General features: G+C 37.4%; 1 long non-coding RNA gene across 2 annotated transcripts in view; it reads right to left on the bottom strand.

Moving 5' to 3' along the window:
- The window catches only part of LOC110362990 (uncharacterized), a 63,406-nt gene extending 42,318 nt beyond the window's left edge, over window positions 1–21,088 (bottom strand). Inside the window, exons 1-4 of one of the 2 annotated variants that reach the window (XR_002420784.2) lie at window positions 20,973–21,088; window positions 19,579–19,721; window positions 8,022–8,101; window positions 6,494–6,595 (exon numbers count right to left, since the gene is read on the bottom strand). This is a non-coding gene — a long non-coding RNA (uncharacterized LOC110362990). Of the gene's footprint in view, window positions 1–6,493; window positions 6,596–8,021; window positions 8,102–19,578; window positions 19,966–20,972 lie in introns of those variants that run through there. The other variant, XR_002420783.2, reaches the window with a different exon arrangement.
- Between the last annotated feature and the right edge of the window lie 1,411 nt (window positions 21,089–22,499).

The raw sequence follows: 22,499 nt of genomic DNA, 5'->3' as shown, positions 1-22,499 counted from the left end.
AAGCAGGTTTCCTTCTGTGCAAAATGAGCGACGGAAGTGGTGTAATGCCATGTGCTAGAGGAGGAAGCAGTGCTAATGGAACAGTGTTTAAGTAGCAAGTTCTGTACAATTTTTCTTTAATTGGAATCAGGCACCAAATAAAGACTACCTTGTGCAAGTGCCATAGAACAACTTATTGGCACCCACACTTAAATTTTCCTGCTTTGCTTACAGGATCCTTGGAGGTATTAAAAACCTGACTCAGACCTTAACAACCTGCCCTAGTTGACCATGCTTTGAGCATGGAAGGTTGGATCAGACAGTCAAAGACCTTTTCCAACTCGATGATTTTGTCATTCTCTGAAAAAAACATTTTAACTGACAATCATCTTAAAACCTCACCACCTGGTGCCATGTGTTATATAATAATCACAGTTTTCATGTTTAATATGGTTCTCATACCCCTAATCATACAGAACAATTTGAGAAGTGCTAAAAGGCATTTTAATGAGTCAAGAACCTGAGAAAAAAAATAATACAGAAGTAAAATTTTGGTAAATTTTATGATCCAAAATCACAAGGTTTCTGACTCAAGAACTCTAAAATCTTGTGATTCACAGCATTAGTACTGAGGTGAATTTCATTGTAACTGGTATAGACACAAACCAGAAATTTTACTTAAAATTGAATAGGGGAAACAATTACATTAAAAAGTGTGTAAAAGAGATGTAGAATACTCCAAAGCCTAAATGGGAGCAGATGTTTTAAACAATGACTGATTATATGAGATTTGTTGTCCCTTATTTTAGATTGTCCTCTGTTCTTGGATAATCTGTAAACATTAGCCTTCTTTTAATATTAACTTTTAAGAAGAAAAGGGAATAAATATACCAGTATTAGGACACATACAATGGGAACACTTGCTTGTTATTGGAGGATGGAACTTCCACATCTGTTGAACAGCTGTCCTGCTCTTCTGTTTACTTGAAAAGCATGTACATTTGACAGTGGCTCACAGACTGTTGCCTAAAGAAGAGTATTCTAGGGGATTTCAAACCACATCTTTATTCTGACATGGGACTTTGCAATTCTTTACAAGCAGGACACTGTAGTTTAGAAGCAGTTTGTGAAACTTGTTGTAGAGCATATCCTTCTTGTATCCTGGTATCATACTAGGTGAATTTCTGAGTTAGAAAAGGCTTTGTGAGAAAAAAATAAAAACTAGTTATCAAAAGCACTCAACTAAACCCCTTACAGGCCAAAGAAGCTCTTTACCTTTGTTCCTCTTAAACTGAGTAACACAAAAACTAGAAGCAGCGTGATAAATACCTAACAGAGGAGTGTCCATTGCTTCTGCTCTCTGTTTGGAAGAAGAAGGTTTTATCTTCAGTGGTTAGGTAGCAAGCAGAAAAGTGTTGGATACCATCTGCTAATCTCAGCTGTTCAAACATCATATGACCCCAGAAAAAGTGCCTGTCCTCTAGATTTGAGCTTCCAGGAATTAAATGGTTTTTTTGTTTGTTTTTTTGGTAGGTTGGTTTCTTTGTTAGTTCGTTTATGCTTTTTTCACAAACCTTGCGATCTAGAGGGCTCTTTTTTTTTTCTTTTTTTTTTCTTTTTTTTTTTAATTTTTTTTTTTTTTTTTAATTGCAGTGACCATGTAACTCATCCCTCCCCCTTTTCTTCATGCTCAGCCACCAAAGCTAGCCTTCCCAAGGAACAAAATCCTTACAAAATTCTGCAAGGTTGAAGATGAGACTGTAGTGGGATAGATTCCAGTTAGTTCCACCTTCTCACATCCTCAGTCTCTTTTTCAGCCAGCAATAACAAAATATGTGACAGCCATTTAGCCCAAGGCAGGGTGATACCTTTTCTGCTAAAGGCTACAAATTTTGTTGAGTGTGGCAGGACTCACTAACTGCTCTATTTACAAATATGTTAATAATAACATTGTAAAATTTATCTTACCCTTTTCTCCCTAAAAATTACTGCTTCCCACAGTTACTATACCAGCAGTACTTCAGCTGCTTAGATTTCTCTATTTTCTACTTCCTTTCTAGAAAGCCACATCTCTTATTAGACTAACAGATACAACACAGCCTTCTCAGCTAGTAGCATCACACATGTGGTACATACCATGAATTAATTGATGCTCAAGGACAGCCACCAGGACTATTATATCAGGAATTTTAAAAGAAACTGTGGCATTTTTGGCATTTGGACCACAACTACAAAAGCCAGTGGTAATCACAATTTCGTATTCCTCTGTGTGTAAAACATTTCTTCTTTCTTCCTGGATCCAAAAAGACAGCCTCTGGTCATACCAGAGATTATGCAGATGTTTTCCACTGTAGCAACACTCCTCTCTTTGTGAAATGAGGCTGTCTAAATAAGTGTGGGGACCTGTGAGTAAGTGGTAATGAATTGTGGTCCAGACACTTAATACCTTCTGCTTCTGCTAATTTTGAGGAGGATGAATCCGTCAGAACTTAGGTAACATATTTCAGAGTTCACTATGATCAAGATTTGTCTTTCAAGACAGAAATACTGGATGAGCCACCCCATCTAGGACATCAGTATACTAATGAGACCACATTATCTTGAAGATAAAGCACTCTCTGTGATTCAGGCAGTTGACCTCACAACCCACTGATCACTCTGATGGATCAGATTAGTTTTAGGAAGTCTGTTGTATTCATTAATCTAATTTTACTTTCTTTGAATTTTTATTAAAGTAAAAAAACTTGAGATAAAATGCAGGCATATAATACATATCACACAAGTTTGTCTAATGACTTGATCAAGAAGTAAACAAAGTTAACCATTTAAGCTCCCAATAGCTACTGCTCCGGTGCCATCTCATGACTTAAAACACTTAAACTAGTAGCAAAACCTTTCTTGTAACCTCAGTCAATTAATAATAAATAATTATAAGCATTTTCAAATTATAATGCTTGAAAGTTAAAGACAACATTAAAGTTAGCTTCTTCATTCATACCTAGAGATATAATGGATAAAGGAGCTTTAAGAGTTAATAAAGAAATCATAGCGGGAAACTGTAGCTCTGCAGGCTATTTCACCATTTCCCCTCCCTTCATCTGGATTGGATCGTGTTAGTGTATGAGTCAGCTAATTATGAAAGACTTCTCTGAAATGAATTAGATGAACCCAGCATATTTAACAGAAACAGATCTTGTGACCTGTCAGAGTTCCCATCATGGTCCAAATAAAGCCCACTCAGATGTGACCACTTCCTTTACTGTAACTCAAAGAACAGAGCGAAATATCAGTATGAACTTCCTCAGTTAAGCATCTTTCCAGTGTTCCTGATGGACAGGGAAGTAGCCTTTCCAGTTTACCATTTGCTACACCAATGAATAAAATCATATGTGGCATTAGACCCAGAGATAAACTAGTTTAATATCATTGGTATCACAGTTATGGTTTTGCATTAAAGTATTCCTGTTTATCACTGTCTTCAAAAAATGACCAGAACCTATCTCAGATGGACAAAGTAGGTATTTTAAAGTGGTGAGTCTGATAAAGCCAATGGTTGTAAGGTTGTCCAAAAACATCATTACCCCAAACCTACTTTCCAGATTCAGTATTTTTGAAACTAAATGTACCTGGTGCACTTCATCACCTGGTGAAATGATTGATCATTTTGGTTGCTGGTCCAATCTCATATTATTGTTATATTCATGTTATAAGTTTCTAGATTCTGCTGACTTCAATCACTTTTGAACTGAAATTGTGCCATCGTTTGCTGCTTTTAAAGAATTACTGGAAAAGTATGAAATTTTAGATGTCTCTGAGTGTCAAGCAAGTAGCCTAAGAGATTAGTTTCACAATAAACATCAGGTGTGTTATAGCTCAATCACAGATTTGCAAATCTAATTCCCTGAGGTATGAGGAGACTGAGGCAACATAAGTTGTAACCTGCACCCTAAATGAACATTTAATTCATTTAGCAAGTTCAATGTGTCAACGGAACTGGCCAGTTATCTGTTTAGACAACTGATATCACTCACACCTAGTTAACAGCAAGTAAAAGAGTGTGGAGAAGAAGTAAAGTCAGAGGCAGAAACAAACTCCAAGCACCAACAGCCAAGACAAAACACCTTTTCATTAACTACTCCAAAGCTGTCAGAGCAAAAGAAGATACTCTTTATCCTATAGAGTTACTTATTCTGAATTAACTATATAACCGAATGCATTGCTAGTGAACCTTTGGCCTACTCAAATTCAAAGTATACAATGCTAAGTTGGTCATGTGTATCTCTGGAAATATTTCTGAGAAGTTCATTTTCTCTTCCATTTAGAAAAAATAGTGGCTTTAATACACTTTTTTTAGTGGGACCCAAAAGTGTGAGAATCAATCAAATATCTTTTAGTAACTTAGATTGCACACTGACTTTCAAAGCCTGAAGGATTAGCTTTACCTGTAGTACTAAACATATGATCAAATTATCTTTTTATGTTAGTCAAAAATCAACACATATTAAAAACGAAGGCAAAACCTGACCTCTTATAGGACTCTAAAAAAAAAAGAGCTACTTAAAAATATTCTGTCTATCCTTATTCATCTGTAATCATGCTTACTCATATTAGTACAGCTAATCAGGATTTTTGTTTGGTTTGATTTTTTTTAAGCATGACCATTTAATAGTTTCCTTTGTCTTTTTAACCATTTTCCCATTTTGTCACTTGATCTAATATATTGAAATTTTCCAAGAGATTTCAGACATAATTATTGAGCTCTTTAGTTACATTTGACCTTATGTGTGTATATATATATTCTTTCTGTTCTTTCAAGTAATAATCCTCGAGATTTACTGATATGATAAATGTCTATTTCCTTATCCAGGAGAACAATGCACTTTCATCATTAGGTTATGATTTCTGGTAAAGACATTGAACCATATTTATTTATTTATTTCATTGACTTTCTACAACTAAGTCTAAATTAATGCCTGCTACTACTCTCCAAACGATAGTTAGAATTAGGTAGTATGTTCTGATTAAATGCTTACTTTTCAATATGTGCAGTGAATTTTTTGCTGCAAAATGTTATTTATACAAAAGGTCTTATCTTCTATGTCTGTATTATAGCATGTTCCTGTGAGGGAACATTCCCTAGTAAACCAAACCAGAGACAGAATTGAAACTGAAACTGTTTCACATCTGATTCTATCTGTTACTTTTACTACTAGGTGTTGTGATCCTTGTAAACTATTTATGGCTTTTCTTATTAATTTGCTATTAAAATGTACTTATTCAATACAAAACTGCTTTCTTCCAAAAAATTAGAAGAGAAAAAAGAGTTTTAAAAAGTTTATTTTTTTATATAATCTAGTAATTGAAATGAACAGTCCCAGTTCAGCATCTTCTGTGTAAAAACTGTTTCCCACTGGGCCCCTGGAGGACATATTGGCTGTACCTAGTTCATGCCATATAGCCTGAGGGTTACCACATTTTCTGAGCAATGGGATATATCATTTTCAAGCCCACTCTGATTCAGAGGATTTGAATGAGTTCTCTTGGAGACCAGTCTTAGGACACTGCTAACCACAAGCATTCTACAGCACAAGGATGGGTACAAGAACCATCTTCTCTTTGCCAGTTTTGTCAGCAGTAATGAACTCACTTTATTAGCCAAGTATCAAGAATTTAAACAGACAGAAGAAAAATATTTTAGGAATGCTGAAACATCAGGGTGATTGTTTGGGAAAAATTACTACTCAAGACCAACCGAAGCAGAGAAATACCTTTAGTGAAGTAAAACTGCATTTTTCTATAAAGAAACAGTTCTCACAAAAATCCTGCTGATCCTGACAAACACCTCTGTGTCCCTGTAGCATGCCATCCATCCAGATAAACACCATCCTGCATTTCAGTGTGTTTCTTAATTGAATTATCTGGATTTTGTACAGGATGGAGATGGTACAAAAATCAATGCATGAAGCATGAAGATACTTAGAAAAGGGTTTCCCATTCCAAATGAAGCTAATATTCTAGAAATTAATTTTCTGTGTACTAGTAATAAAAAGGCAAACTCCTTTTAGTATTTTGGCAACAGTATAATTCCTGTTTAATCTGGTTTCTGTTAGTTACACACAGTGCTTCCTCCTCTTGTATGATTTGTTATTCATCTCAACCTCCTTTTCTGTGTTTAAGAAGAACCTTCCCAAGTCCTCTGTAATTCTGATATTGAAACTATATAATGGAGTAGTTTTCATTTTTTTCTGAAAAATATCCTCTTACACAGCCCTAGCAGTTTTTAAAATTAAAATTGGTCAAAAGCTGACAGTTTCAGCCACTTCATACTGTCAAAAATGACCACCAAGAAAATAATTATTTTAGTCTTACCACATTTATGCTTGTATCCAACTTCATCCCAGTATCCCACTACAATTTCATCATCAGGGCACACAGAGCTTTAGAACATCTTGCACAGAAGACCATAAGGTACAACGCATTGATAATTTTATATGCATGTGACTATGTGTCTCACCTGATCAACTGCTTGCCTGAACAGCCCCTGTTCTTGTTCTTCTTGCCAGGGTGTCAGAGCTTGCAGAAATTTTCACCTCCCAGAAGAGGCAGTAGCTATCTTCTGCAAGGCAAGGTGAGGATTAGTAAGTCTGGTTCTCTGGGACTTCCCTCCATGTCCCAGACCAGCCCTCTTTCCTGTTCTCCTGAAACAGGAGGAAGACCTGCTGTCCTGGAAGATGAGGTGAATGTAGGCAGCTATGAGGTGCTTGTGAATGCCAAAACAAGGTGAATAGGGAAGCAGCAGAAGAAATAGATTCACAGAAAATACAAAGAATAAACAGCCCTATCCTTCCTCTCAGGGATTTCTGAAATCACCCAGTATATTCCAAATCTCTAATTACTGCCCTTATATAATAGTCCCTTCTTCCAGGCTCAACTGTATGTCCAACAAAACCCTCTTTTGATCTTTTGAGGTCCCTTCCAATCCCTAACATTCTGTGATTCTGTGAGAACACGTTTACTACTGTGACTCTGGATATTAATAACCTTCTGAGATGAGAGAGCACTGAACTTCTGCAGAGCTGTCTACAGACTCAGGCAAGTAGCATTTACTTACACTAGGCTCGTGTGTGCTAACAAAACCGTTACTATTAGAAATTTACATTTTTTAAAGTGCAAAATCAGGTTCTGATGCAATTCAAATACAGAACTCTATACATGTAGTTAAAATTAATGCATTGGTCCAAAGATGATTCTGTGCTTGTTTGCCACCTTTTTCTCCCCAAATTTACCTGATATATATATAAAAAAAAAAAAAAAAAAAAAAGTTACAGCTCCTATTTCTTTTTTTTTGGCACAGGAATGCTTGACTATACACTTAACACCTGTTTTGAACTAGTTATTTCTTGCCCAGTTTGTCATGGAAGATGCATTAAAATAAATATACCTCTATTTGTTTGGTGATTATAGTTTGGTGTCATGGCCACCTTCAAAACAAATAGTTGTGCCAACCAAAAACACATATATCACTATTAATATGTTGAGGTTTGCCATAATGGAACATACTCCAGCAATCTATTAATCTGTGGCCTCAGGGCTCCCTTCTTGTAAACAGTGAATGCTTGTGCTGTGAATTAGTGATCAAATTTGGGCATGGGCATAAAGACATGCTCAACATAATTTTTAGAACTCAAGTCAAAAATTTCAGTCCTCAGACTTAACATTTAGTTGGCACCCAATCTGGAAAGAACCTCAACTACTTGGGCATTTCTTCACTTGCCACAAAAAAACCCTTATGTAAATGTAAGTGTTCAGGCAGTGATAACAAATACTGAGACTACCAACCTACTCCACATTTAAAAATACACTGATCTATGTTGCTTGCAAATACTGGTTTGTTAGTGGGAAAAAAATTAGTTTAGTCCACATTTTACTCAATAGCACAATAGCTCCAAGTATCATCATGTATGGAAGACACAGATTCAAGTTATTCTTTTCTAAATATAACAGGCGTTTGAACTTAGTTTCTCCACAGATGGGACGCTAACCTTGATGATACCAAGTGTTCAGATGCGGTCAGCTTGTCCCTCATTCATGCTGTTCCATTTTACAGGAAGCTCATAGGTATCTACAGAAGAAAGAAAAGCGTGTTGATTAGGACATACAGTTACTATTGTCTGGAAGATCTGGAAGACAGTGTGAAGCAAAGAGTTTTTGCCTTAGACTATTATCTACAATACATGGACATGAAAGAACTAGTCCAGTGGAGGATCACTAAGTTGGTCAAGGGCTGAAGCACATAAAATAAGACAAGCAGAGAGAACTAGGTTTTCTCAGCCTTCAGAAGGGAAGCCTAAAGGGAGACTATATCCCTGTCTAAAAATGCCTGATCAGAAGACATAAGGACAGAGCGAGTTTCTTCTTCTCAGAGGTGCACAGTGAAAGGACAAGAGATCACAGACTCTGGCTGGAACATGAGAAATTCTGACAAGACGTAAGGATTTATTTTTTATTTAAACCATAGTGGTCGTCAAATACTTCAACACAGCCCAGAGGGACTGTTGAATCTCCTCTCCATCCCTGGAGGTGTTCAGGGCAGAACTTGACACGGTTCTCAGCTCATCAGACCTGTTTTGAGCAAGGGGCTGAGCTGGCTGTCCTCCAGAGATGCCTACCAGCCTACTTTAGCCTACAGTTCATATTTGATGCAGAAATTTTCCCTAGGCAGGGTCTCCCTCCACCTTGAGCTCCCTTTTCTCCCCTCTTAAGACCAAACACTCCTCCTTTTAACCTCCTTTGCTAGGTTGACACCTGCCACTTCAGGTGTATACTTCCTTCCAGCTTTGTGAGGTTCATCCATGTCAAAGGCCTTTCAAAACTTAAAGCTCGGAAGTTTCTCTTCTCACCTTCAGAGGTAGAAGGACATACTTATGTCAATCATTTGAGGCCTCTGAGGGCACTTCTAGGTCTCGCTTTCCTGAACTGCTGTCCATGGGGTCTCCTCCATGGGTCCAGGGCCCCAACTTAGCCCCAGGGCCATCAGTCCCTGCCGCAGCAATGGGGCTGGTCTCCAACTCCTCAAAGCCTGGCCCTGGGCCCCACCAAGCTGGGTCCACCCACAGGCTGATGTCCCAACATGGCCTCAACCTAGCCCTGTTCCCAAGGAGGAGGCTGATGACCAGGGCTGGGGCTACCCCCCAGATGCCCAGAACCCTGGCTGGGTTGTGGGACAGGCCCAGGCTGCCAGGTCCGGACTTCCCACCCCAGGGAATCATGGCAATCCCCAAGGAGCCCCCGACTCCTGCAGTGCACTGGCAAATTGCAAAGAACCATGCCTGGAAACAAATTAGTAGATAGTGAAAATATAGACAAATATTACAAAGCTTATATAATATTTAAGACATGAACATATACACAGATAAAACACAAATGTATCATCCTCATGCTTCGACTGCAGGCTAAGTCCAAACTGAAACATTTGCCTCAATATTTATGACTATTTTATATATTAATAACACTTTGGGATTTTACTCCTACTCCACTGAAACAGCTCTGATTGCTTCTCTCCTTTGTTGACCACTGCATGACCCAGGACTTTCCCTCCTACAGGCATCAGCAGGTGTCACAGGATGTCAATTACACAGTTTACTCCCCTGTAAAGTTTTGCTCCCTTAAAACGGCTCTCTGAAAACAGTTAGGTCCCTGTTGAGGCTCACTGAGGCAGAATTGATTTTTAACTCTGTTCTTGGTCAGATTTCACAAAATGGTAAAATTAACCAGATTGTGTATAACTGTTTAAAGAGGTGGAATACGGGAAGTTTAGACTTTGAAAAAAAAAAAGCTAAAATAGAAAGTTAGAGAGCAAGGCTGATGGGAATGGCTGGTGAGTTATTAATGGTCATTATAGCATTTTTCCACAGTTTATAATATCTTGGTCGTTTTACCTAATATACTCAGTTGTACTTCAACAAGACATTTCTACGCTTGGCATCTTCACCTGTCTCTTGCATTATTAAAAGCAAACAATATCAAGCCTGAAGCTTTGACAGACATTTACGAAGTCAGACACAAAGATTACTGTTGTTCCTATCGAGCTCAGAATTACTGTAAAGCTCAACTTCAACAAAAAGTAAAGGGCAAAGATCTTTGACCAGCCTTCCTTGAGATATAGCAATACACATATCACAATGTTCCAAAACAAAACGATCATAATTAACTTTGTTCCTGGAGTATGAAAAAATAAACAGGCCATGTATAACAGACTTATCTTAGTTCAATTAAAGCTCAACATGTTGGTTATCAACAAACCAAAGAGAACTCCTGAAAAGCCACAGGAGAAAGGACCTTATTGTCCATGTCCAAAGTCTGAGGCTTCAGTGTGGCTCTTCAATTGCTATCTTCTTCTTTCCTCACTGTTGGCCTTCATTTTTCACAGCAGAGAGACTGGAATCCAAATCCCCAATTTCAGCCCTTTGAATAACTTCCATTTTGCACACTAAACACAAGGTATTTTTTGTGGAAAATGTAGTCTGTCATGAAAGAAGCCAAGAGAAAGAAGACCAGCAGCCTGAGCTTCCCACCATTATTTCTAAAATCTCATTTTGTTTTCTAGTCTTCATCTTTTAAACATGCATATTTCTGGTTTCCATTTTATTGTAATGGAAATTACAGATTTTTTTCATATGCAACAATAATATTTTCCAACATGCACCTTAGCTGAAGTTGAATAAATGGTTCAAACCAAATCACCAACACGACAAATCATTACTCCCTTGAGTAGTATGCAACGTGTGAAGAACCAGACAGGATTCTAGAAAGAAATAATAAACTCACATAACCATTTGCCATTCAAATAAATCTTCCTTCAGATTACTGCTAGCTAATCCACGCAACCCAATATTGGATGACAGAACTCTTTTGTCAAAAACTTCGAATAGAAGCAAACTGACACAGGACAGGGAGACAAAAATAAATAGTTGTCCTTATTTCACTCAAGTAAAATAAGGCAGAAACCAGTGGAGAGCTTTCTGTCAGCTGTCAAAATAAAGCCAAGCTAGAATAGAGATCAGACATGGAAAAAGTTTCTGTCAACATAGTTAAGTTTCAGCAATATGAAGGCAAGGAGTATAGTAATCCTAAAATAATGGCTTCCTACCAACTCTAACTTTAACTCTAATAGTTTGTATTACGTACAAACATGGACTACAAGCAACCTGACAACATTATCTCACAATTATCCACATATAAGCGAATAATTTTCCCTTTGTCATGATCATAAAAAAGTCAGTTCTGGATGGGAAATGATGAGACAAAAGAGACTTGACCTTGAAGAGGAAAATTAACTAAATTTAAATATTTTTCCTTATTCACAATGGAAAAAACATGAACTGGTAGGGAAAGTATTTCATTCTCAGAGCCTGTTTGAAGGTCAGGATAGAAGAAGCAATAACTACTGAGAAATAAATCACTGGGACTCATTAGAATTTCTCTCAAGCCATATCTTCTGGGAAGACTAGAGGGAAAAAAATGCCTGAGCTAAATGACAGCAAAGACATCCATAAATGTCAAAGAAATACAGACAAGTTAAACTGATTATACATAAGGTAGCGGAGTGAATTACAGCACCATCATTCAAACTAATCAAGGTAGTGAGTACACAACAGTTAGTGTTATCTTTGACAAATTAGTTAATGTTAGAACAATCCAAACATTTTAAACAGAATCCCTCATCTCTGATTAAATTTGAGTGATTTCAGCTTTCAATGTTGAGCACCTTCTCTCTAATTACGTGAGAATGTAGTTAGCCTCTCTGAAGAGACTATAAATAGTTAACTGCCATAACAAAAATGACTGTGAAAAGATTCCCCTCATCAGTGATTTCATGCAATGAGATTCTGTTCTTCCTAATTCAGTGAAACTCCAGCAACTGCTGTAAAAATGACTTTAGTTTAATAAAAACAACTGTATTTGAGGTCTTCACAGACATTTTTAATTTCTTCATCCATGCCTAAATGTTGATGTAAAATGCTTTCTTATCTACAAACTAGATACGCTAAGTAGATAACAAAATAAAGTGTCATTTGTGTGTAACGATAAGAGCCTTTAGCCCAGTTTTATGGCCAGGTACCCAGTAGGCTAATAAACTCTGTTAATTCCTATGCAATGTTGAGATTATAGTTTTATTCTTTATCTCCTAATAAACTCTGTTAATTCCTATGCAATTTTGAGATTATAGTTTTATTTTTTATCTCCTTTTCTGCATGGCTAAAACACAATGTTTAGCTGAACTAGTGCTCTAACACCACAAGAATCCTCAAGCACTAAAGATCACCGACTCAGATGGACAAACATCCATAATTTTTTTAACAAATCAGTATTCAAAACTGATTTTCCAAAAGAGAGACAGTTAAGCAAAGTAATTGTCAGAAGGGGTTGATTTGCAGTAGGGAAAGGGAACTGGAAGCTTGAAGGGAAAGAATCCAGCCATTTCAAAGAACGTAGAAAGCAGGTCCACTCTACAGTGCCAAAATCAATACAGCTGTGTTTGTAAGCTAGAGAAGGAACCTAAACTGGCTGAGCCAGATGACTTTATCAAAACTTTCATAATGCTGTGACAGGTATTCCAGATTATTTCGACTTCTATGCCAGAAATCATAGGCATGTGCCTGGATAGAAACTTATTCAGAGAAGAAAGTGAGGTCACTGCAAAGGGCATATGCCCTTTGCAGACAACCACTGCCACTTATGTGTTGAATCTGAATGTTCTTACACAACTGTTTCCCTCCTGTTTAGTGTCACTTGTTGCAGGGCAGCACTAACAGACTGTAGGTACTATTGCTAAGAAGATAAACAGATTTCTTCTGCCAGTGCTTCACCACTTCAGAGGATTTACATCTCTAAGACTTGCTGCTTGGCTGTGCCTTGCAGAAAACTATGCAAGTCTGAAGAAATAGGACAAGCAATTGCAGGGTTTAAAAAAAACCTAATTTATGGATTACAAATTACATTCAGACACAGTAAGAGATAATAAAAAATTCTTACCAAGAAATTAATCAGAATTCTACATATTCTACGTTTTAGTATTATATCAGCTGTGGTAGGCTAAGTCAGGCTTGATCTACTGACTTAAAAATGTAAGTCAGCTGAAAGTTTTGTAACAGTGTAGGTGGGTCACAATAAGAGGGTTTAATTTTTTCCTGCCACAGGGGCAAGAGCAGGGCAGAGGAAGAAGGAGTACACAGAGCAACATCTGTATAGAACACTCTCAGAAGTGTACAGTACTTCTTGAAGGCAAACATGGAGCCATTGAATGTCATCTGATGTAACTTTGCTTAGAGAGGTAGAAGAACAAGCATTCCCAACATCAAACATCCCATCTCCTGCTGCAGTGAATGGCCAGATTGGCCAAGGTGAGGAAGAGGTCCCATGGCTTGGTAGAGCATGAGCTAGGGAGTATTTAAATTAAATGGTGTGAGAAAAAGCTTAGCAAGAATCTCAATATAAAGGTTTGAAATCTGGTACATATGTTGTACCTGTCTACGGAGTAGCTTGAGAGGACATATTTTCATTAATATTTGCTGACATTGTTAGCTTCCAGAAGTGATGTTTTACTACTGTGATACATGAATGAAGGATAAATTCAGACACTTTATAATTCATTATCAATGTTTCAGGATTCCAGTGACAGACTGAAGGGTTCAGCAGTCACAGAACTACAACAGTTTTGATTGCTGTACATAATGACAGCTAGTGGTAAGAATAAAACAGGCCTGAAATTTTCAGGGTGGGGAGTGCTGACCATTTTGAAGCAAATGATGACATAAACAATTGTTAATAATTTCTCTTGCACCATAAGTTCTACCTCACCTCTGTGTAAGAATGACAGATACTTTTCCAAAAAAAAAAAAAAAAAACAACGAAACAACAGGTTCTAATCTATTTGCACATCTACCTATTCTAATGACATTTCTTTTAAGCAAATTAAATAGCAAAACACATGTCTAACAACATTACTGCTTTTTGTACAAGAAAAGGGTTGCTCTCATGTATTTTCTCAATGAAGTTATCAGAGCAAACAATGTGAACAACCCCAGGAACTCACAGTGCATCTATATTCTAAAGAAAATAGAAAAAGCTGCTTTATATATACATATATATATATATATATATATATATTTATTTATTTATTTATTTATTTATTTTTTCTCTCTTGGTAACTGTGACTGATGTTTTCCCTGGACAAAAATCAGGGAAGATCAAAAAAAAATGAGAGGTTTAATATCAGCTAGTGGCTCTAGTTCAAACTAACAGGACATTTGGGTAAAGTTGAGCTTCGTTGTTGCCTGTTGTAAACAAGTTTTGGCCAGCCTGAGCTAAGAACTCCTCTCTCCACTTTGTAGCTCAGACATACCCAAATATATAAACACCCTCAAACTGTTCCCTTTTCAGAACTCAGTAGCAAGCTCCTAAGGCTTTTTAGATAGCAGAGGCGCCTGGCTCTGGAAGCCTACTGTGCAACTGCATATAGCCCTGCTGTTTCAAGATCTCCACCCCAACAGATAATAAAAGCTCCTAGCTTAATCAGAGGTCTGTTGTCATAAGCCCTTTCTAACTATAAGGTACTACAGCCTCATCCAGACTATTAATTCAAGACCCCAGAGAGAAGACAATCATAGAAACACATCCTCCTTTTCCCCCTCCCCCACCATAACTTGTTATGGACAATATAAATGTTCAACTCTCCACATAAAACAAGAAAAGAAGGCTAGTCTTAGGGCTAGTGTCAGTACAGCACACTGTTCATAAAAGTTCTCTTCATAGTAAAAGTCCTGTTTCCAGTCAAGACAATGGAGAAATCTTAATAATAAAGTCCTTTGCATATTTGAATTATTGGAGCAGAACATTTAATATTTACTTGGTTGTTGCAGCACTAGAGAAAAGGACCTGGGAGTTCTGGTGAACAACAGGTTGAGAATGAGTCAGTGATGTGCTCTTGTGGCCAAGAAGGCCAAGTGACCAGCAGGCCAAGGAAGGTGATCCTCCCCCTACACTCTGCCCTGGTGAGGCTGCATCTGGAGTACTGCATCCAGTTCTGGGCTCCCCAGTTCAAGAACGACAAGGAATTACTAGAGGCAGTCCACCTGAGAGCTGTGAAGATGATTAGGGGTCTGGAGCATCTCTCTTATGAGGATAGACTGAGAGTCTGTTCAGCCTGGAGAAGACTGTGAGAGGATCTTACCAATGCCTGTAAGTGTCTCAAGGGTGGATGTCAAGAGGATGAGGCCAGACTCTTTTCAGTGTTACCTAACAATAGGATGGGGGGCAACAGGCACAGACTGAAGCACAGGAGGTTCCATCTGAATATGAGTTGAAACTTCTCTACTTTGAGGATGACAGAGCACTGGCACAGGCTGCCCAAAGAGGTTGTGGAGTTTCTTCCTCCAGAGACTTTCAAAACCTGCCTGGACACATTCCTGTCTAATCTGCTCTGGGTGTACCTGCTTTAGCAGGTGGGTTGGACTACATGATCTCCAGAGGTCCTTTCCAACACCAACCATTCTGTGATTCTGTGATTTTGTGATATTACAGATTTTTCCAAAATCTAGAACTTACTTTGTCCAGGTGAAATCACGAATTACTACTTTGCTCAGCAGTTGGCACAAGCCACAAAATGCAGTGTCCAGTATTGGTGATGAAACACTCATTACATTACACTTAAAAAATAAATGTTATTTTGAAAAAGCCACATGTGTGACATCCACAAAGCAAGGAGAATGAACAGATTGTCCAAAGTGAGGAAAAAAGTCTAAATAAATCATTATCAACTTAAGTCCACCTCATAATTTCACGGAAAAAATGTATTTTTGAACTTGAGTTTCTCCTGTTTAAATGAAATTATGATGAATGGGGAATCATTGCTTTTTTTTTTTTTAATTATTATTTGCTCCTTAGACTTCTTTCTTCTTTTTATTTTAATTTTTTTGAACAGGACCAGGAAAAGTCATGTGGGTAACTTTTAAATCGTGCAAACATTTATTTAAAACACTGTTAGCATTTTATTTTTAAAAATTTATTTATACCTATTTATTCTGTTCCCACTTTTTGTTCCTCCGGCACAGGACAGTCTTAACTTTACAACAATCTCATTAAACCTAGAGATCCTAATAAGGCAAAAGCAAAGTTTAGAATTATTTTGGAAATAAGAAATTCAGAACTTTCTAAAGCCTTTCTCAATGTAATGTCAGTTACGACTAGCCACAAAAATAGATGCAAGGCAAATAAATTTTTGAAATCAATTCTGCAAACACTGGTACACATATTAAAGCTTTCTTATATTTCTTACTGACCCATCACCCTGGAATTAGAGTAAGTCAGAATTTAAGCCTTGATTCCTTTGACAGTCTCATCTATTTAAGTGGCTGCTAGTATCTAATTCGTGATGCTTTCCAAATAAGAACAGTATTTTTAAAAACTTGGAAAAGAGAGGGAATTGAATTTACTTCTCTTTTTGTAGTTTAAAACCAAGCAAGCAAGCAAACAAGCAGACAAACCCCCAACTAAAACATCTTTCACTTTTTAAGCTTTTTTAGGTGAAAAAAAAGATCACTCAGAACTACCTAACACAATTTGATAAATAACAGTCAATATGCAAGGTACACTAACATGCCTGACATCAAGAACTGGTGAAGGAAACTTGCTTTAAAAACAAACATATGCACTATTCACTACCAAACACTACATCTTTACTCTTTCATGGGCTTTAACTATTTCAGCATATGCTGGAGATGCCAAATTTGCAGAGGTCACACATATATTCGACTGACTTTAATTAGGCTGAGATTTTGCCCTCTGAAAAATTCCACTGACATGAATTGAACTAAGCAGTAAGAATAAAAGGACAAAAACTCCCAAAGAATGATGATTTTATTAAGATAGACATCTGCCAGTCTCCATAGGATTTGGGTCTACAACCTCTTCAATTCTTCCCTATCAGGTCTTACTCTGTAGAACTAAAAGGAAACCATTAAAATTATGAGATAAGTGAGCTATTCTCAAATCACAGAACAAAAATGTGGATCCCAGTGTCTGCAATGATTCTGGTACCATCTAGTGGAACAACAATAGTTATACAAGCAGTAACTGCAATCTGTGTATCAAGAGGTAGGAGAGGTTGAATCTGTAACTGTGATATTTGTATCCATCCAGCAATGGAAAGCTCACAGCACAAGAATATTTTGGAAACTCCATGGGTTTTATGACAGAAGTCATTTTACAGCACCAAGTTGGTGGCACCTGAGAGGATGACAGTTTCCTTACTGAAGTGGTGTTAAGTATCAATGCAGTTTCAAGGAGCTGCTGAAAGACATCAAACAGGTGGTATTGCCAGTCAATATATTATGAAATGATAAACTGCTCTGCTAGTCCAGTCTTACCAGTTTAAAGAACTTTATGCCGATGTTTGAAAGGAAAGCTTGGACATAATTGAAAACCGGGATAGAATTCAGCGTGGAGTGCTTGGAAGAGTATGGTACCAAATTGATCTGGTAACTGGATTTCCAGAAGACAAAACAGAACAAAACAAAAACAAAACAAAAAACACAAACAAACAAAAACAGCCCAAAAGTATTTAGTTTATCAAGGCTTTGGTAAAACATGATACATACTGCATGGGAAATTATCATTGCTGGAGAAAACAGGCATTGACATAAGAATTATAAAATGGATTCAGACCAGGAAACAAAATAAGCCAATTTCTGATGAGAAAAGAAATTTGGGTTTTCATACAAATCTTCAAACTTTTTCACAAAAAAATTGTAATTATGCTAGAAAACTTGCTAATAGCACAGTTGTATGCAAACCTTCCAAGTTTTGACAGAACTGGTGCCTTGCACACAGCACTGTCACTTCAGAGAAGACTGGAATATGAGAATGGAAGTTGCAAGATCTGGAAGGGTGAGCTGGTGGAAATGGGCTAAACAAGATCTGCATTGAAGACTCACAAAAAAAAAAAAAAAATCCTCAAAAAGCAAGAGAATCATCAAATATAACTGACCAATATAGAAAATAAAGAAAATACACTGAAGTATATAAAATCAAAGAATGACTAAACTATGCCTGTGGGTGCAGCACAGAAGATGGCAAATTTGTTTTCACAGAGAGTGAGCATTATTTTAAACAGTAGAAGGCATTGGTAGAAATTAATTTGAAAAGCTGAGTACAATTCTGACCACGGTTCAAGAAAACACCAATTGAATCAGCAGAAGGTGCTACTAGGATGCTGTCGGAAGTAGAGATAAATAGTAGTTTCAAAACTGACAGTATTGTACGGTATAGTTTCTTTTTAAGAACAAGTGAGAGGCATATAAACCTGGAAGGAAAAAAAGTTGTTAAGAATGAAGGAGAATGACGGCAAGTGACAAAATAGGTATAAAACCCTCAGGAGTGCATTATGAGCTGTGAATGGGCCTAACACTCTGAGGACTGCGGTTGAAAACAGCCTTCCTGTAGAGTGGAATTAGAAACAATCTAGATAGCACTAAAATGGAGCTGGAAATGCTCACATAATATAGCTGTCCATGACAGATGGAAGTTGGCACTGTTGATCCAGAAAGTCTCTTGTCTTTATGTGTTGTATTTCCAGATCCTTCATTTTCATTCTAGACTTAGAATTCATCTCTAAGCAACACTTTGGAAGGAGTAATTCCAATTGCAGAACCTGAATCTGAACTATTCTGTGATTCTATGAACTGGTCCTATAGCTAGCAGATAAACCCATGCTTTTGCTTATTATCATGCAGGCAGCCATTGATTTTTGTAATGCATCTGATTTTCTCTCTGCTGAAATTGTTTTTCAATAAGGTAGCTCTTCACATGTTCTATTTCTAGACAGATTGTATTTCATCACTTACAAATTTAAATGTGCTTTTATTCAACTGACTTGATCTTTCCTACTTAGAACTTCATGCATTATGCTCGTACAGTACAGAAATGAATTGTACCAAAATTACAGGTCACCATGAATCTTCATATGTGATTTTATTGTCTATGCTAGCAATAATATTCTCTTTACGGATTGTGATCAGAAGAGAGAGGCAGTACAAAGGTTTCATCATTACAGAATGTTTGAAAGAACAGCAGCTTAATAACCTCTGGAGCTCTAACAAGATGTTTGTACAAAGGGAGACAGAAAAATGTTCATACAAAAATCAGTTATGCAGCCTGGATACAGAAATGAAATATCCACATTTCTCATTGCAACAGGGTGTTTTCATAAATGTTTGAATAAAAGCGTATAGATTTGAACACTTATTGATTCTTCTTTTGTATACATTGAATTGAGGTTTTATCTGTATCTGGAAAATTTAGCTACAAATTTAGCTAATAATTAGATGGATATTTGTTGAAAATACTTTTATTTGTTAGGAAATTTAAAGAATATGTACCCAGGTCTTTTCAAATTATATGATTGCTTTACCAGATGGAAACTAACACCAGTATCACCCTTTTTCCACTGAATGGAAGAGAAAGCTCATTTCTACAAAATAGACTTAATCTTCTAAAAATACAGAGAAAAAACCTAGGAAGTATCTTAGTATTTTGACTTACAAATGAAGAAATGAAACTCATCTGTCATGTGCTTTTCCTTCCCCTTTATCTTCTTCTTGGTCAAGGAGTGCAAAGAGTCGTTCAGTAGGGTCTTGTCCAGGTATCGTGTGGCACACACTGACATGTATATCCTGGGCAACAAACTGAAGAAATGTGTGGCAAAAATATTAGGGCTTGTTTTTTTGTATTTTTTTGCCCTTGTGAAATAGCCTTGCCTCCCCCAATTTAAAAAATAAACAGACAGACAGACAGACAGATAGATAGATAGCGTTCACTGAAGTGGTGGTTTTGTATTTCTAACAGGAGCTAAAAGAAGAAGCAATAGAATAGATCACAGAAGAGAGTGTTTCCATGGAAATTTCTATTACAGTTGAGGCTTTTGCCCCACCCCAGCTTGAGGAATTCTGCGACACAAACATACAAACAGACCAGCACTTCAATTTTTTCAGCTTCTGCTATAGAAATACCAGGACCAGAATTTACTTGTTGTTTCGTTTTGTTTGTTTGGTTTTTTTTCAGTGAAGCAGTGAGAGATGTTTGCAGTAGCACGTTGACAGCAAGTGGAACTCGACAGCCTCTCTTGAAGGTGTCAAAGGTCAAAATGTGGCTCCCTGCCCTTTACTGGGTGTCATAATTTGAATCGATGAGATACGGCATATACAATCAGTTCTGTCACAGCTGCAACGATGTACCCTACTAATCTGTGTTTCTTCCACGTGTGTTGTTCGCTGTTGCCCTTGTTGCAGTTAGCAGGTGGTACCCATAGAGGGTACTCGCGCATAACCCAGGAGTTGGTGCCAGAACTGGAGCGCTGTTGCTCGACCACCTGTAGCAGCCGCAGTAACTTTACCGCCGTTTACATCCTGTGAGTTTGCCTTTAGGCAGATCAAACAGGCACAGCAGTACTAGCCAAGGCTTTTAATTCTAGATTTACAATAGTCTCTCCTAATCCAAAAATATTTATACTGGAAATGTTGCTGTTGTAAATTAGCTACACAAAAGATAATGGACAGAGACTTGCTCGTACTCCTCGAACCCTCTCCAGCTCCTTGTTTCCCTGCCTCCAAATGACCCAAGTGCTGAATCTTTCAAGTTCAGATCCTGACCCATGTGTTCCTCAGAGTATTAAACAGGTATCCCTTAGAAATGAAACTTTACGGGCTGCTGTGCCAAGGCCAAGACCAGTATGTGACCTCCCGTTTCCCCCATAATCTGCCCAGTATAACCTTTTTATTTATTTGTTTATTTTTAATTGCCAAACCTGCCAGTAACCATTACAGCACAACCAGGTGGGGATATGTGTTTCACAGTTTCTGACAGGTACTTTTTGAACACACATCCTTGTGTTTTTTTAATTTAATGTAATTCTGTGAAGAGCAACAAAACCTCCTTACTCTCAGTCCTTTGGCTCTTGCTTAATTCATCCAGATACCAGAATCTCTTCTCTTTTTTTTCACACAGTCTTCAGCTTCTCTTTCTTTATTTCTGCAAAGACAGCTTTCTATAGCTTGCTAAAAGAAAAAAAAAAAAAAAGGAAAAAATAAAAAGCAAGCAAACAAACAAAACAAAACAAAAAACCACAAAAACTTCCAAAGCAATTTCTACTTCTCTGAAGTAATTTAATGCAGTAAACACTTTTACCTCAAACACTCTGTTCAGAGTAGACAGCTGTTTTGCTGGAGTAATTCCTCATTTCTGCTAGGAAACTAAGAAATGGTGTGTGACAGAGTCCACATAAATAAAAAGATGCTGACTTATTTCACAGTAAGCGTCAAAAAGTTCATAGTTGCAGAACTGAACTGCAGTACATCAACAAATTTGTCTGCATTGGCTACTATTATACACAGCTTAAGCAATGCCACTGTTTTGTCCATTCGTACTGAATCTATTAAGGCAAAGCTTCCAAACTGCTGGCAGCTTTACAGTCATGGAGGAAGAGTAGATCAAACACACTTGCCAATTCATGCCACCACTGCCTTTCCTCAGGCATGCCCTCTGCATGTTGGGACTACAGCAACAGCCCTCATTCCAGAGACAAACCTGTATGCCAGCTTGAGTACACTTTCAATCTGAAAATGTGCTAATTCCAGTTCAGGTCCCTGGCTGCTAAGAAGACATTGCTGTCTGCTGCCTTACCTCTTCACACTTTATCTGGTGACTGCTGTTGTTCCACTAGTACACACTGACAGATACAACAGTATTCTTGTATGGGGTGTCCATCACAAAGAATACAACAGAACTGCCCATTTTCTTCATCAGGAAAGTAGCTAGTGATCACTTGGGCCCTCCTTTTCTTCTTATGAGAACAACATTAGTTTCTGTGGAGTATGATGGTATACAGGATATAAGTGTTGGGCAGGTTATCTCTCCATTTAATATAACTCAGGGCTAGGAGAGGGGACACAACACATGGGTAAACAGGATACAGTGACTAAAAGAAGTCTATTAGCCTTGTGCAAGTGCATAGCTGAATTTGGCCACATTTTTTTTTCATACAGACTCATTAAAGGACTTTATATGGGCTACAAATATTTAATAGCAATAACAACATACTAGTAAAATGTTAATGCCTCTCTGCACATTATGTATGGTACTATATATGGATTTATTCATTTAAAAAAACACCAAAATTTGTCTAGATCTTGTTTTCTCGTCTTCTAACCACTTTTTAAATGTTCTTTTTGCTGCAAATAAATGAATGTCAAAAAGAAATAGATACAGTATAATTACATAATTATTCAAAAGAAATCAAAGTGTTCATATTAATAACATCCTACCTTCAGTATAGTATAACTTGGTTCTTTCTCAGACATCAATAACACTGATCCTAAACTTTTCCATCCTTACAAAATCAGGGTCTCAATGTACACACAGATCATGCTCTTGAACTGAAACACCTGGGAAAGCAGCAAGGTTAGTAG

Source organism: Columba livia, chromosome Z, assembly GCF_036013475.1.
Source record: "Columba livia isolate bColLiv1 breed racing homer chromosome Z, bColLiv1.pat.W.v2, whole genome shotgun sequence".
NCBI lineage: Eukaryota > Metazoa > Chordata > Aves > Columbiformes > Columbidae > Columba > Columba livia.
Note: the sequence above shows the minus strand (reverse complement) of the source record. Positions and strands in the feature narration are given on the sequence as shown.